This window comes from Battus philenor, unplaced genomic scaffold (assembly GCF_028537555.1).
Source record: "Battus philenor isolate CCGP_79_NKW_IND1 unplaced genomic scaffold, ilBatPhil1.0.hap1 SCAF_26, whole genome shotgun sequence".
Taxonomy (NCBI): Eukaryota; Metazoa; Arthropoda; class Insecta; order Lepidoptera; family Papilionidae; genus Battus; species Battus philenor.
In genome coordinates this window covers 5,070,472-5,085,858 of record NW_027181689.1, presented here as the reverse complement: position 1 = coordinate 5,085,858, position 15,387 = coordinate 5,070,472, and the positions used below count along the sequence as shown (strand labels likewise).

The window sequence follows — 15,387 nt, the reverse complement described above, 5'->3', positions numbered from 1 at the left end:
GTCGTGAGTTCGTTTCCGAGGATGCAATCTTATATATTATAATTTACACGTTGTGCATTGATTATTAAGGATGGTCAATGCTCACTAGTTTCCAGAAAAAGAGCAGCAGCGTTTGCTATATACCTTAATACTACTCTGCGGTCGCCAACTCGCCTACCGAGAGTGGCGATTATGGTATATCCCCCTACAAATCGCCTCTTTGTCAAAAGTGGCATTAACGATGAGCTCGAGTTCACTAAACTGAAAAGTAAAAATTTATTTGTAACATAAAGGATACATTCGTCGCTCGGATTCATTGCTGAAATTTGTAGTAAACTGTGACTCGAATAATGCATGTGATAAATACGAATAAAACAACATTGCCTCCATCACCAGCTAAAATGAAAAACTGCTTATTGGTTATATGTCGAAACTTGATACACTTAAAGTTATAATCTTTGTAAGCTAACAGTATCTTACCTTAGCATGCCGTATAGGGGTAAAGATTTTACTTATATGGTATAATCTTTTTATACTTACTTGTACTTTACCTTGTTTATTTAGAAAAAAGGTAACTTTGCCTATCTCCGACATTTTCAGTCAGAAAATTATGATTTTTTTTTATTGGAACTCGTAGATTGTGATTGTTTAAATAACCCGGTAAAACTGACAACGATGATTGTCATTTTTTTCGGTGGGGTCAACGACATTACAATCGCTAATATTCCGACTACGTTATGAATAGTTGAAGGTTTACCATCATCGTCATTTTTTCAGCCCTGTGATATCTACCGCTGTACGCGGGCGTAAAAATTTTTAATTAGGGCAATGACAACTCAGTAGTAGGAAACTTACGATCGTAGGTCGCCGGTTCGATTTACGGGATAGAATCTTACATATTTCACACTTTGGGCATTAATTATATGGGATGGCAACTGTACACAAACAAGTTTTCAGAGGATGGGCATCCTCTGTGTACCATAATACTACACACGATCGCCAATCCTTTTGCCAAGCGTGGCGAATATGGTATATCCTCCCTAAGATATCTTTTTGGATGGCATATCTTGAGCGTCTGTGGGCTGAAACAACGACTTCGATAAATTTTCAAAAGGACTTTCGACAAAGTTTTGCGAATTAGTTGCAAAAAAAAGTCGAAAGATTCATGACGCTGGAAGCAGGCCGCTTCCTACTGGTCCTTTTGGAAATTTATGGAGAAGTCTCAGTTCAGTTGTGGACGTCGTTCAGCTGAAAAGGTGGTATTGGTTAATCCGTGAAGGTAAACCGTAATTGTACAATAGAGACATTGATGCGGTTTTTTGACATCCGTAATTTTTTGTTCAGCGCCATATTTCAAATACTTCTGTAACAATTTAAACCTCTGCAGACCAGAAAATTAAAAACATTGAGACAGTTTTTTTATGAAAAGTAAAACTGTAAAGTGTTAAATAAGTACTCTTGCCAAAATAGCCAAAGACCAAACGCCAAAATAATACATCGTAATAAAAATAGAAAATAGTATAAATATTTCGCACAAAAATAGTGGCATATGAAGCTAACTGTTAGTGCATCAGCTTACATAGACGAAATTTTTTTCAACATTCAATATTCATTCGCAACGTGTGCCAACGAAAATACTTCAATTCGAGTTGCTAATAAAAAACCATAATAAAAATTAAATGTTTGTAAGGAAACGAAAAATTATGATAAAATTATGTCAACTTCCCAGAAACAATTCGTGACTTGATCGCATAATAATAGACCGTAAATATACCTCTGGATATATTGTTAAATATATGAAGGTAATCATTTTTAATGCTCCCTAATGTTGTCTTTATTCAATATTAACAATTCGTATTACTTTGAAGTAATTCCCCAGTCTTTTACCATTTTAATAACGGGAAATAACGTTAGTATACATTTATCTTTAAATTGTTTTGTTTATCTTATGATATAACATTTTAATCGCTGATTATCATTGTTACCTCTTTTTTGTTGACAAGTTAAACGGTGCATTTTTAATTAACAATTAATTTTGTCTTACAAATTTAAATAAAATTAGTTAAAGGCCTCCTAAATAATCCACAATTCGTTTATTTATTTTTTAAAAAGAAATCAAGCGTTGTTAACACGGCCTGAATGCTAAATCCCTTTTTTGTATTCTCTGATTCATTACGTACATTTGAGTTCGCACCTAAACGAATCCTTTCGCCGCGGCAACGTAATGTTCATGTAAATTTATCCGCCCACTGCAACTAACAGACATTGGCTACCTGGTATCTGTCCAGACTCAACATAACGTTAAGCAGTCTTCACACGTGCAAATGTATTATAAATATGTAATTTATTAATCGATTTTACATTCTATATAAATCTAAACTCTACATTTTGCTAGTAAGTATTGTTAAACATTCTATTTCCCTAGTTTATAAGGAAATTTAAAAAAGAAAAAGGAAGTTTTTAATTGTGAACACGTTTATAAGTTCATTGTTCTATCTAACCTCGTAAAGATGGCTTACGAGCGAGGAACAATATGCACTACGGTTAATATTACACTATTATTGATTGCAGTTTAACTTAAGAAAACTTTTCCACACATAATAACTGATATTTACAAATTATTCTTTACTGACGACCACGAGACGCGGCGTGAGTACGCCTCCACTACGTGGACTGATGACATAGTTAAGTTCCTAGGAAGACGTGGGCAGTCACTGTATGCGGGCAGCGGAAGATCGGATATCAAAGCTATCTTTAGGGGAAAGCGATGGCTTGCAGACGTCTAAGGGCTAACATGATTTAATAAATGAAAAAAATGATTGAAGAGAAATTGATCACAATTTTGTTAACGGAGGTGTGAAACAGCCTTAAAATCCTCGCATTCCTTACACTCCGAATGCGCATACATTACCTGATAGCGATGCGTTTAGAAATATAGTCCTCCACAGTGCTACGATACTCTGTGGCCAGCGGGCTCTGGTAACAGAAAATACTTCTAACCTAATATTCCGTTTCAGCGCCAGTGAAATATCGAGTTGCCTCGTGAAACCGAATGAAATTCTGCCATTTTTATTTTCTCTTTCTTAATATCGAACGAATTCTCTTCATTCCTTGTATATTCTCTCAGACTAGACCATCTAATCATAAGATGACTTTTTCAAGTAAACTATATCACTTAAAAAAGCCTAAGCCATAAACTTAATTATTTGTGCCATACTTTTAATTTCGACAACAAGAGATAGTTCAAATTCGCTAGACATTTTTTTGTATTTAATATCTGTTTAAAACTTTCTACAGCAAAGTAAATTTAAGACTAAACGTTTTAACATTAAACAATAACTGACACATTATCTAAACACATATTACGCGAGAATTTTCATTACAAAGAGATAAACGAGGGCTTTAAACAATATAAACTGTTTTTGCAAAGTTAATTCTATTTACTTCTAAATTATACGTACCGTTGGGGCTACATGCCATTTAAATGTTAATTAAAGTTCATTCTTGTTATAATATTATTTTTACAATGACTGTTTTCAAAATTTGTATGTTGTTATGTAACATAATCCTTATTTCATGCTTGTTGTATATTAAATACCAAGAGTAAAATAAGAACATTATAGCAGACTACATTTAACGAATGAAGATAAAACATACCCAAAAAAATATTAAGCCTTACATAGTGACCTTCTAGTATACACCCAGTATTGTGGCTTATATTTTTTTTGAAAAGTAGAATTATTTGAAACATAACTCGTGCAAATGATAGCCGTTAGGGCCGAAATTTTCTCGAATAGCGATCTAGAGCCAGTAGATGCAGCGTGGGGAGGCTCCCCGCTAGGTTAACAGACGACATGGTTCAGGTCGCAGGAGGTCGCTGGATGCTGGAAACGTAAGACCAGTCATCCTGGCGATTTTTGAGGGAGTCCTATGCCTTCCAATAGGTTTCTATGGGCTGAAGCGACGCAGGCGACAATTGGACTAATGATGCCTGCCTCTGATTTCTCAAGATCACGATCACATATTTACTGAGTTTTTTATTAAAAAATTTTGACTACTATCATATTCGTAAATATCTTGCATGAAGTAGTATTTATATTTTACGACCTTGAATTTTGACTTATATTATCCTGTATTTGATAAACATTAAAATATAGAAAGGGTATTGTATATGTCATAATAAGGTGGATGTATGTAGGATACTCTCACCTAGTCCTATTGAAAATATACTCTTACATCCATTAGTAGACGCCATGATGATTCTTAGAGAAGAGTTAGTACGCTGCAGGGTTTTTATATGAAAGTATATATAAAATCGTATTTACCAGTACCCAATGCAAAATTTCCAATAATATGTTTTTCCAATAAGACAAACAGTTAGGCTTGCCAGCGCTCCCCAAAGGGTTGAATTCCGCCCGACAGTCAGGCCGCTGGTAAACAAACGTGTTTTTTTCTCTACATACAAACAACCGTATTGACTCTGTCATTGGAATTGCTCGATTACCGTAATGTCGACGTTTGGAGTTAATGGTACAGCATTACACTAAAATATTCTATGACATCGGCGCCGAAGCCGGGAATAGCTCGAGTTATTTCTACAAACATTTCAATATTACAATTGTTTTGTCGTATTTAATCCTTCTTGTGTATAACCCTCCTTCTAATCGCTGAGGCCTAAATAAGGCCTTTTAAAATAGTGATAACTAACCTACAAGCGCAACGTATGACTTTTCCCCACAAGATGAATAAAGGATCAGGACCAGGTCGTCATAAGACGCTAGAAGTAGGCCGCTTTCAACCTCCTGTTAGAAATCTACAGGAGAGGCCTATGTCCAGCAGTGTACGTCCTAGAAAAAGATCAAAATGATTTTTAAATACGGAAAGTTTATAACAATAACCACGCATGCTCTCGACCTGATTAAATAAATAAATAAATATTAATAATTGTTTACTATAGAAGAGACGCATATTTTCTAAACACATTATTATTATAAAGAAATTATACAGGGTGAACCAATTTAGTACGTTGTTTGTTGTCGTAAATAAATAACGCACCAACAACAAAAGAGTTGTCCCGGTCTTGATCAGTGAAGAGATTATTACGCTATTAGTTGAATATAAGACGTTTCGAAACTGAGTTGTATTGCCATCTTAACATTCCGTGTTTGTCTGATAAATTATTGCTCAAATAAAAATTCCAATTTCCACCATAACCCAAACATAAATTTGAAAGTAAAAATCATTCAATTACGGTTCGGTTTATTGTTTTTTCATATCTTACAAATTATTATTTGCACTTATCCCGATAATTTACTAACATTGATATATACCTGAAAATACGTAAATAATACAATTTGTAATAATTCACTATTTGATGCGGTCATATGTGAAATAAAACTTACATTATGTATGTACATATGCAAATAAGGATTAATTGTATGATTCAACAATAATACTTAGTTAAATTTTATGTAAAAATGTAATCGTTTTTCATGTATGATGTTGTCTTATTTCTTGTCTTGACATGATAACGTAGTCTGATTTCTATGTAATTTTTCACTGATAACACGCTTTGTGTGATTGTTTCTTGTTTTGTTACAATACATTTCTTTTAATGTCTATACAAAAAATTTCACTCTGTTATTAAAGACAGACAAAGTATACTGTTTTCTTTCTCGCGTTTAAAGAATGTTAATACGTAATGACTCCGTTTACATGTGATGATGCTTACAGCCAAAATATTTACACTACGCGGCTTATTCGATACCATTATTCAAATACGACGTGATGTCTAAAGGAAGCTGATGCCGTCAACAATTCACAAGCAAGGGATCCAAATCAGTTAGGGACTTGATCCCAATATCGACTTTACCTTACCAATGCCTTCTCTAGTAAGCTTCGAACCCTAAAAATGATATCTGTTTGATGTGGGTTTATACATATTTAAATGAATCAGATATTCCCCCATCCGAAACATTCGCCCGTCGTCAAAAAATAATATATTTTTTATTTATGCGAATTCCATTTTACGTTCATGGGAAGCTTAATATATTTTACAAGTACACTTTAAGTATTATCTGCATGCAATAATTTTATTTTCATATATTTCATTTTGGACTATTATTTTACTGTTACTTGTTCCTTTTCACTCTCAATCGGTTTAATAATTAGTTGTAAATATTAACTCGCCGGTTTATCGACATGTGACAAATATTTTCAATTTGTTATTATTCGCACATTGTATATTATAACGTCACAAGGATTCTGGTATATTTTAAAACGTTCTAAATGATTTATACTCACCATATCCATACTCACACACTCAACTGAAAACATATTACAAGACGTAAACAATAAAAGACGTTATGTAGTTTAAGATTTGAAAATAACCTCTTTAAATGATTAATATTAATCTGTTTATAATTTCAGAAGAAAACAATTATTTAAAAAAATACGAAGTCATAATTCATGTTAAAGTTAATTTTCTTGTAGCGGCATTAAAAAAGGAAAAAGAAATTATTATCCATATTCAATAATAGCCGAATTTGCCAAGCCCTACAACAGTTTGCGGCAATCATCAAAAGGAATTTATCCGTACGAAAGTAGATTCGGCGGCGATTCCATTCTGATTTTCGACTATAAAAGAAATGTCTAAGCGATTCTATTTCCGCTCTAATGTTTCTTATAAACAAATTATTTTGTATCTGAAACATGATGATCACAGCTCTCTCTATCCCTTTGCAATTCATATAGTTCAGCGGTAAAGGATTTTAAGTCAGGATCGAAGGTTACGGGTTCGGTATATAGGCTCTCAATTTAAATCACTGTTGATCACACGGTGTGAAGAGACGTAACTTCTCAACATTTCACGGTGTCATCGTTCGGATGCTGGAATGCGGTACCGTGTACCATCTACACCGACTCCTATGCCTAAACAAATTTATTATATATACTCATAATACAAAGAATACATTAATAGTAACAATAAGGAATTTACAATTTCTCAGCTTCGAATATATATTTTACCTCGCCTGGCAATAGTCTACATATGGTCGTGTTTTAATATTAACTTAATTATACGAACTTGTAACTAATATTCATATTAATTATAATACAAATAAGCAACTGCAACCTCTTAAAATACTATACAAAACTATATCCTGTTTAATCGAGTAGAAATTTTATAAAATTTTATATTAAATTTAACTGAACCTTGCACTGCTGGATATATTTATCTCTGATAGATTTCCAATAAGACCGGTAGAAAGCAGTCCGCATATCTCCTCAGACGTCCTTTGCTGCCCTGGCCGCTTCGTGTCCTCTACTCCAGAACTTTAAGAAACTTGCGGCAATCTGTTTTGTGCGCTATTTTGTGTGTCCACTGCCACTGCAATGTCACTCATATTTGATGTTATTTAATATACTATACAATCAATTATTCATGAAACGGTTTTCTTAATTTTTTTAATGTAGTTTCTTGTGCTTTTTTGTTTATACATTGTCATGCAATTTCGTGATTGAAATTGCATCATCCATTCATCCAACAAACAATTTCCAATACGATAAAATAATATTATAGCCGTCCGAGCCAATGCTTGCCAGAGAGCTTTGCTACCTCAAACGAGGTCTGCTACCCTAAAAGAGGCTAGGCCTTATGCACCTTGCTACGTGAAACCCGCAGAATCTGCAATTGCTATTTGGTCACCAGTGAGAGTCCGTCCAAAAAAACATTTATATTCTTTAAGTTTATTAAAAGATAATTTTTTTACACAAAACTGTTAACAAATTTAAAAGACTTTTAAGCATAATATTATTTAAACTTTATAAATGGAATCTTAAAATAGGGATCTTTTATATAAAATACTGTACTCCGCCCGTTTCTCGTGACCAGCACTGCTTTTATGGTGTAATTTCAGAATCCGTTCCTAGTATTTTAAGAGATGCTTTTTTAAATGAATCCCCATGCACTCCCATTGCGACTGCAATACTTTCTAAGCTGAAGACTTTGCAAAAGAAATATTCCTGTTGAATTTCAAGTCTCTAAGCCTTGTGGTTTCCAAAATATCCTGATAAGTCATTATATAAGGTGGATTTTAGTAATATACATAGTATATAGTTTGATTGGCTGTAAATATAAGTTTTAAATAGGTGAATATACAGCGCATTTGCTACTAACGAATGTACGTTAAATGTTATTTAAAAATCAACTGTTGCAGAAATAATAAGTGACGTAATAATAATTAATTACAATTAATTTTAATAAAATTTTGCATACATTAATTGACAATCATTTACTAAATTAAATCGCGCAATTAAAGTAAATTGACGGAAAAAGCCTACTATTCATTAAACGAATGTATAAATGACAAGAATCTTTAGCGACTTCAATTAGGCTATATCTGATAAAGTGTATATGTATAAATAAATCTGTATTATTCAATTTATATGAAGGTGTGTTATTGTGAAATTTCGTCCTTATTCTTCTCTACAACTATTACACCTTGTGAAGCATAGTAGAGTCAAAAATAAAATACATTTAAATAAGAGTTACTTGACGATCAATAAGAGTTCTGTTAAAAGTTCCAATGTTGATTAAATGAAATTTATTTTAATATAGAAAGGATATATATTAATAAGCGAGTTGTTAGTTAAAGATGGACTATTAAGTGATATAAAATAGTTATTAGCCAGTCGATTATTATAAAAAATAATAAACCAATTTCAGTGTGATCACTTTTATAGTTTGGTTAGAAATTGACTTAAAAGCTTTAAATCCCATAGAACCTCATAAATGAGCTATTCATTTATCTTTTTTAAGCTATCATTGATTACCCTATGTATGTATTTGTATATAAGTATTGCATTGTATAGATAAAACAATACAACTGAAACATTTCCATAGAACAGAACAAAAAATCCGTAAAATTTATAACCTTGCATCAGTTTAACCGCTGCACTAAAGCTGTGTCACGTAGCGGCCGCAAATATGTAAAAGAAAAACAAGATTGCCTTGACAGGGAGAAATGCGACCCGGAGAAAGCACCTGGGTGCCTTAGAACAATTGAAGCTAATGCCAAGCAACATTTGTTGGTGTCCCGTTGGGAGCGTTCGCGGTGTATGTAAAATATTTGACAAAACGTTGGACGTCCGTTTGCGCAAAACAAAGCTTTCCGAGCTGCTATGTGGCGCTCGCGACTTAACAAATTCTATACGCGAATGTAATGCTGACGTTTTATATAATACTTCAAGTTAAATGTATGAATTTATAACCTTTTCAAACATTTCAAAGCAATGGCATCCCAGCGTCACGGTCTTAGTTCTAGAGAGAACACATCGGCCCTCATATATTTATTATGACGTCATCATTTAAGATTGTTAGAAGAAGGCTGAAACGATGATGTTGATGATGAATACAAAATTAAGAATATAAAGAAAAATTCTAATTTTATTACTTCAAAAATAAACTAAATTGCAACCACGGTTAAGATTTCTCTAATTACATTTTTCTTTATGCAAAAGTTTGTTGAAAGAATATCTTAAAGCTAATAACTAATATCTAATTAGTTACTAGATAAGTTCAAATAACAGTTAAAGGAGTCTGGCTGTATAATACAAGACAAGAACGATCATGGTATTAACAGATCGCTCTGAAATACTTTATATTAATTTATTTTTGCGACAGACGAATAACTTTTAGCATTATAAAGTTTGCAAGGACAAGTAGGAAGGAATAATTAACTTCTACTTCGGTACGAGCGTCAACTATAGTCGACGGCCACAGGTGAAAGCCTACTGCTATACACGCTTGTGACGAGAGTGTTTTACATTAAAAGCCGATACAGATATGCATTACGTTGACATAATGTTTTTATAATAAACTGTAATTGCGGATACAGGTTTAAATTTCTTAGTTGATGATTAAAGCCAACGCTCGGCTATGTGTATGGTTTTGTGGCCGACAAGCGCCGTACCGAAATGAATAATGTTCAGTATATCTAATTTTGAAAAGGCTTTGTCTTAATGTATTTTCTTTACGTTTTTATTATTTCTGAATACATTGATTTTTGTATAGTGGTGTTATATATTTATTGACAGCAAATACATTGACCCCTTTAAAGTTTTTACACTTATAAATAATCATGTATGTAATATGTTATGTATACCTTTACATTTAGTGTTGCAACGAGCTACGAAAAGCTATGTTTTTCACTTTTCCGTACGACGCAGTTCGCCGCTGCAGCTGAACCGGGGTCACCATAAATCATGCTTAACCGCGCCCCCGGGGCCCGCTAGCGTTTTTGCCCGGGCTTCCATCAAATCCCATTAGTTCAGCACGGTTAATGAGTTTAACATTTGTGTTGTTCTAGCTTTTCGCTCGCTTTCGAGGCAATTACGCGTAATTATACTCGACGTCGCCGCGTGGATGGAATTCCTTTGCAGTGTTTTCGGTGAGTGTTGTTTTGAACGCCACCTGTCGTCGGTAAGGTGAAGTTACGTCGCTGAAATTTATTCTGCTCACCTTTATACAGAAGGATAGATGTAGAGTTGTCAACGTTTTGTATTTCATCTTATATAAATATGACTCATTTTAAGTCAATCAAGCTGATCCAAATTGGCATCAATACTCAAAATGATTGCTCAAGAAGCTTTAATCTGATTCTAGGTTAAAGTCTGCTTTCTCAAGACTGAGTCTCTAATCTGGTACGCCACTACATGCTCATAAAAGGTTTCTGGAGTTGCTGTCTTTCTTTTTATTATCATTTCATTCATAAACTCCATTTGTCTTAAAGTCTATCACGTTAAGACTACTACTACGTAAATCTAACTACGTGCTTAGATTTGTAACTCATCGAGTCTTGGAGCTTTTTATATCTTTTATTTGTCCGTTACAAAAATGATAATATCATGGCGCAGTCTTCAGATTTCTTTATTGCTTGTGGTTAAAGCCTATGACTCACTTAAGCTAAATTTTTTAACATTAACTTAATAATGCTTTAAGTAATGATGATTTAACTGATGAAGATGTAACTTATGATTGAATTATTTTATTATTGTCACTGGTAGCTTAATTAAATTAGCCTGGCTTGACTAGATTGCCTCAAAACGCTACGATAATGCTAGATTTGCCTTAATACATATCATCGAAGAATAGTGTAAGTGATAAAGAGAACATATAAATGAATTTATTTTTTTAGTTGATACTAACGTTACTAAAAAAGTCTATTTTAAATATTTTGAAAACAATATACTTAAGCCATAGGTCACGAAGGTCTTTCTTGTTAAAAAAAGAAGGTTGTGTTATACTAGTGTCTCTGGAGGATAAGCTTTAATATCGTACCACAGAAAAACATTAAAAATGAATATGACTGATCGTTGTAATAATTCTCAGAGAGAGCCAATTTCACACGGTCGTTATCAGGATAGAAAATAAAAATACGAATTAATTCGTCCACCGTACGAGGCGATTAATGTTTGCCGTTTGGAGCCGTTGCGGAATTACGATAACACCTAACGTAGTTTTTGAAATATTACCCTCAATAATTTGCAACATTCTTAAACGCAACTGAAATTGATAGATGCGGTAAAGTTTAACTCACAAATGGATAATATAATTTTTAAATTACCACCGTTATGTTCACAATATACACAAGACTCCTCTGAGTGTTAGTTAAAAACATATACCAGGTATATAAACTGCCATTGGGGCTGTGAGGTTCTGGAGAGGAGACTACAAACTAACAAGCACGTCGTAGAACATCCAATCGTAAAATGGAAAGATTACCTTATAGAAGTTAACACTTGATGCAGGCTGCTTCTATGAGAAGGCGAAATATATAGGAGAGGCCTAGGTCGAGCAGGAATACCTCCTGCTAAAATGATGATGATAATGATATACCTAGTGGGATTGCCGATTTTCTTAAGGTATTTTCTTTAACCGTTCGTAAACGGTGTCACTTTTATATAACACCACAAAATTTTATATATAGGTTTCTTAATTTCGATCTTAAGATTGATTAACAGTATTTTCACTTCTGCAACATCGCAATGTCATTACTATTCCTCATTTTGTATGGCCTATAAGAAAAATGGTAACACAGGCGATAATAACAATTAGGTAATTGTTTAAAAGTAAATATAGTTGTGGCATGCTTCTTGATTTCAAAACAAGAATCAATATTTATAAAAATACAATACATTTGTTTTCTAAATTCCTTACACTGATAAATTTAATTAATAATGGTAGGTTCTTCTCAATCGTTTACAGCAATGTGGTACAACAGAAAAATTCTTCCCAACTTTACATGTAAACTTGCAAAAAACTATACCTTAAGACAGAACGTGTTATAAGCTATTGATGCATAACATAAATCCCTTTGCAAAATATGAATCTTAAGTATATTAACAACAATACGTATTGTCGAAGATATATTGAAAATGTTCAATCTAAATGAGATATCTTTTCATAGCATAATAATCCCATTCTATCTCAATGCAGAGCAGTGCTCGAAACAAAACACCAAAAGTTTCTATTGTATTAAGTTAAACAGAGACAGAATGCGTTGTGCTAACATTTATTAATGTACTGTTATTTCTATATTTGAATTTAAACCAAAATTCGAGTCACTGCGATAAGACTTCTCATTTGTTTTATTGTAAAACAATTTTACATACGTAAAGCTAATTATCAACTCTTTACAGTTTATAAAAGACCTTTTAATTTATTCAAAACGCTCATATCTGAAATTGATGTAAATGTAGATTACCTTCTCTAATATTTAAAATATTTACAAATCATTCACTATGATTCTTATTTGACAGACAAAAAACCCTACTATACTCTACTATCCTACCTACTTACTCAACTATCTCAAACGTAAAGTAATAAAATAAAACAAACAATGAATAACAAAAAAAAGAAATTTTTAAAAATAAGAATCCGCAAAAATGGTTAAAAAATATTTACTAGACTTATGATTATTTATCCTTTAGTTAATTTTCTTTTTTTTCTCTGTTTCTTTATTCTTTGTGAGGCAAGTGCAATCCAAATCAGTTTGATGTTTTTACTTATTAATGTATTATATTTATAATATATAATATATTATCACTTATTATTAAGTATATATATGTATGTTCAGTACGCGTTACCTACCCCTTATTCATACTTCTACTATTTCCATACTATGGATGTCTGTAAGAGATTGCCTCTTGTGATAAGACCGCCCATTATAATTTTTTTTTAATTATTATTAAACTATTTAAATGTATTCTTGCGTGTACATTAAAGAATATTAAATAAATATGAATAATTTAAAAATTTTGTAAATATACATATTTGTCCAATCCATCATTAATTAATTAGAGTTTTTATTTACTGTCAATATTTTCTAAAACATTGAATAATTTGTTATATGTTACGTTCGCTTTGTAGCTAGGTGAGCATAAAATACTATATGTATGGAAATACATATGATTTATAAATCAATGTCTTGTGTATTTATAGAGCAAAAAAATAAATTTCCACTGCTATGATTGAGTTAGGTGTATTTGATTCAAAACCCGTAGCCACAAGTACTCTAAATAAAAAGAAATCTCAACAAACGCATCATTCTAAGAGGTCGTAAACCGGGTAAGGTGCGGTTTTAGGAGCGCTACAATTCATCGCATACAGTTAACGAGTCGCCTGTCGAACGGGGCACTTAGCGTATGAAAATTTCACGACACCACTCAATAGTTGAACGGCGATTTAGTGGGGAAATGCATTCGCAAAATTGTGCACCACTCGAAGTTACGACGCCGACAGATGGTGTAGAACGTACCGTGTTTTAGCCTAATGGTTGATTTACGGTATTTCCATTTTTATTCTGTACAAAACCTATTTTTTTATAGAAAATTGATCACGTATAACAAAATTTCTTTGGAAAATTAAATCAAGTTGGTGACTATTAAGATATGATTCTTCTTTGAAATTATATATTTATTTTAGCCATGGGAATGAATTTCGAAATTTTAATAAAAATCAGTAAAAAATTGTGATTGGAACTTATTAAAATTTAGATATTAACCCTACGATATCGCTCCTGAATCTACACTTTCATCTGGATCGCTTCTACGTTGAACTTTAATTTCATTCTATTCCGAAAGATATAGAGTAAAGGATCGGGCTGCCGTAGAGAGCGGTAATACTCGTTCGTAATAAGTCTTCGCTTGTTCTAAATCTTTCACAACTCCAGCGAACTGCAGCGCAATCTAGCTCCAGTGGGAAATGGTCTAGAATCTATAGATGCTTATCGTACTCCGGACATCATGAAACGCGCTATCGGCCTCAGTGCTCCCATTTGAATGTAACGAACAATTTTAATAGAGACCTTATCGTATCACTAAGTTGCTCGTACGTTTGAAAATTCTGAAATTCGTTTTCGTTTGAAATTTATCTAAAATTTATTACAATGGGAATCTTTAACGTTCATTTATGAATATAGACAGATGTCCTTTTTAAGGTCCGCTAAAGCAGACCACTTTAACGGGGCTTATTGGAAATTTTTGTGGGAAGCTTATGTCCAGCAGTGCACGTCCAAAAAAATCTACGCTAAATGTATGTTACCGGTAATAACTTATGGCACTAAAACAAAGTGTACCACCCAGGGCCCCATTGGCAAGCTTACAGTTCCAGCAGCAATAGCCATGGAGAGGGCTATGCTCGGGATTTCAGAAATAATGACCTTCCTAGACAAGAGAAAGTGACTGACGTATCGCGAACACATAGCCGTGGAAGCCTTAAGGTTTTAAAGTGGAGACCACGGACCGTGTGTGTGACCGTGAACGACCGTGTTCAAATCATCAGAAGACGCTGAATGCAGTCCGCTATCCAGCAGGGACGTTCTGCAACTGAAATATATATAAATAAATGTTATTAATAATAACGTACATATTCACTCGCACTTTTTTAGCTTTAATGTATTAATAGTTCGTTTATGCGTTGGCTTATTCTGCTTAGGGTGTTGCAAAAGTAGTATTGATTCTGCTGCTATAATACTTGATCAAAATTATCTTTATAGCGCTATTTCTGGCCCTTAAACAAGTTCAAATAAAAACAAAACGATGGCGCAGCTACCGTACGAGGAGACGGAATAAACGAGAAGAGAATTGGTCCACTATAAACATCCAAGGAGCACATGCGCGGCACATGAACACAGGCCGAGCCTACACTGCGCCGTGTAAGGACATGAAATTTTAACCCAGCCACCGACGACGCAAGAAAACACGACTACTTTGAGCCATAAGTATTAAGTAAGGCGCGACGGCGATTAGCGGAGGGATTCACGGGGCCCCGGGCACGGTTTAAACACCTCCCGTGATATACAACATGGAAGGGGCGTTCTTGAAATTTGCGCTCAACCACGCGCGTAA

At 33.5% G+C, this 15,387-nt stretch overlaps 1 protein-coding gene across 7 annotated transcripts in view; it reads left to right on the top strand.

Annotated features, from left to right (window-relative positions):
• Positions 1–15,387, top strand: part of Cirl (Calcium-independent receptor for alpha-latrotoxin) — a 421,691-nt gene that overhangs the window by 233,629 nt on the left and 172,675 nt on the right. The window contains exon 1 of one of the 7 annotated variants that reach the window (XM_068768760.1): positions 10,394–10,427. The exons of the other annotated variants lie outside the window; for them this stretch is intronic. The gene's annotated coding sequence lies outside the window, so the exon portion shown is untranslated. Of the gene's footprint in view, positions 1–10,393; positions 10,428–15,387 lie in introns of those variants that run through there. 7 annotated transcript variants of the gene reach the window in all.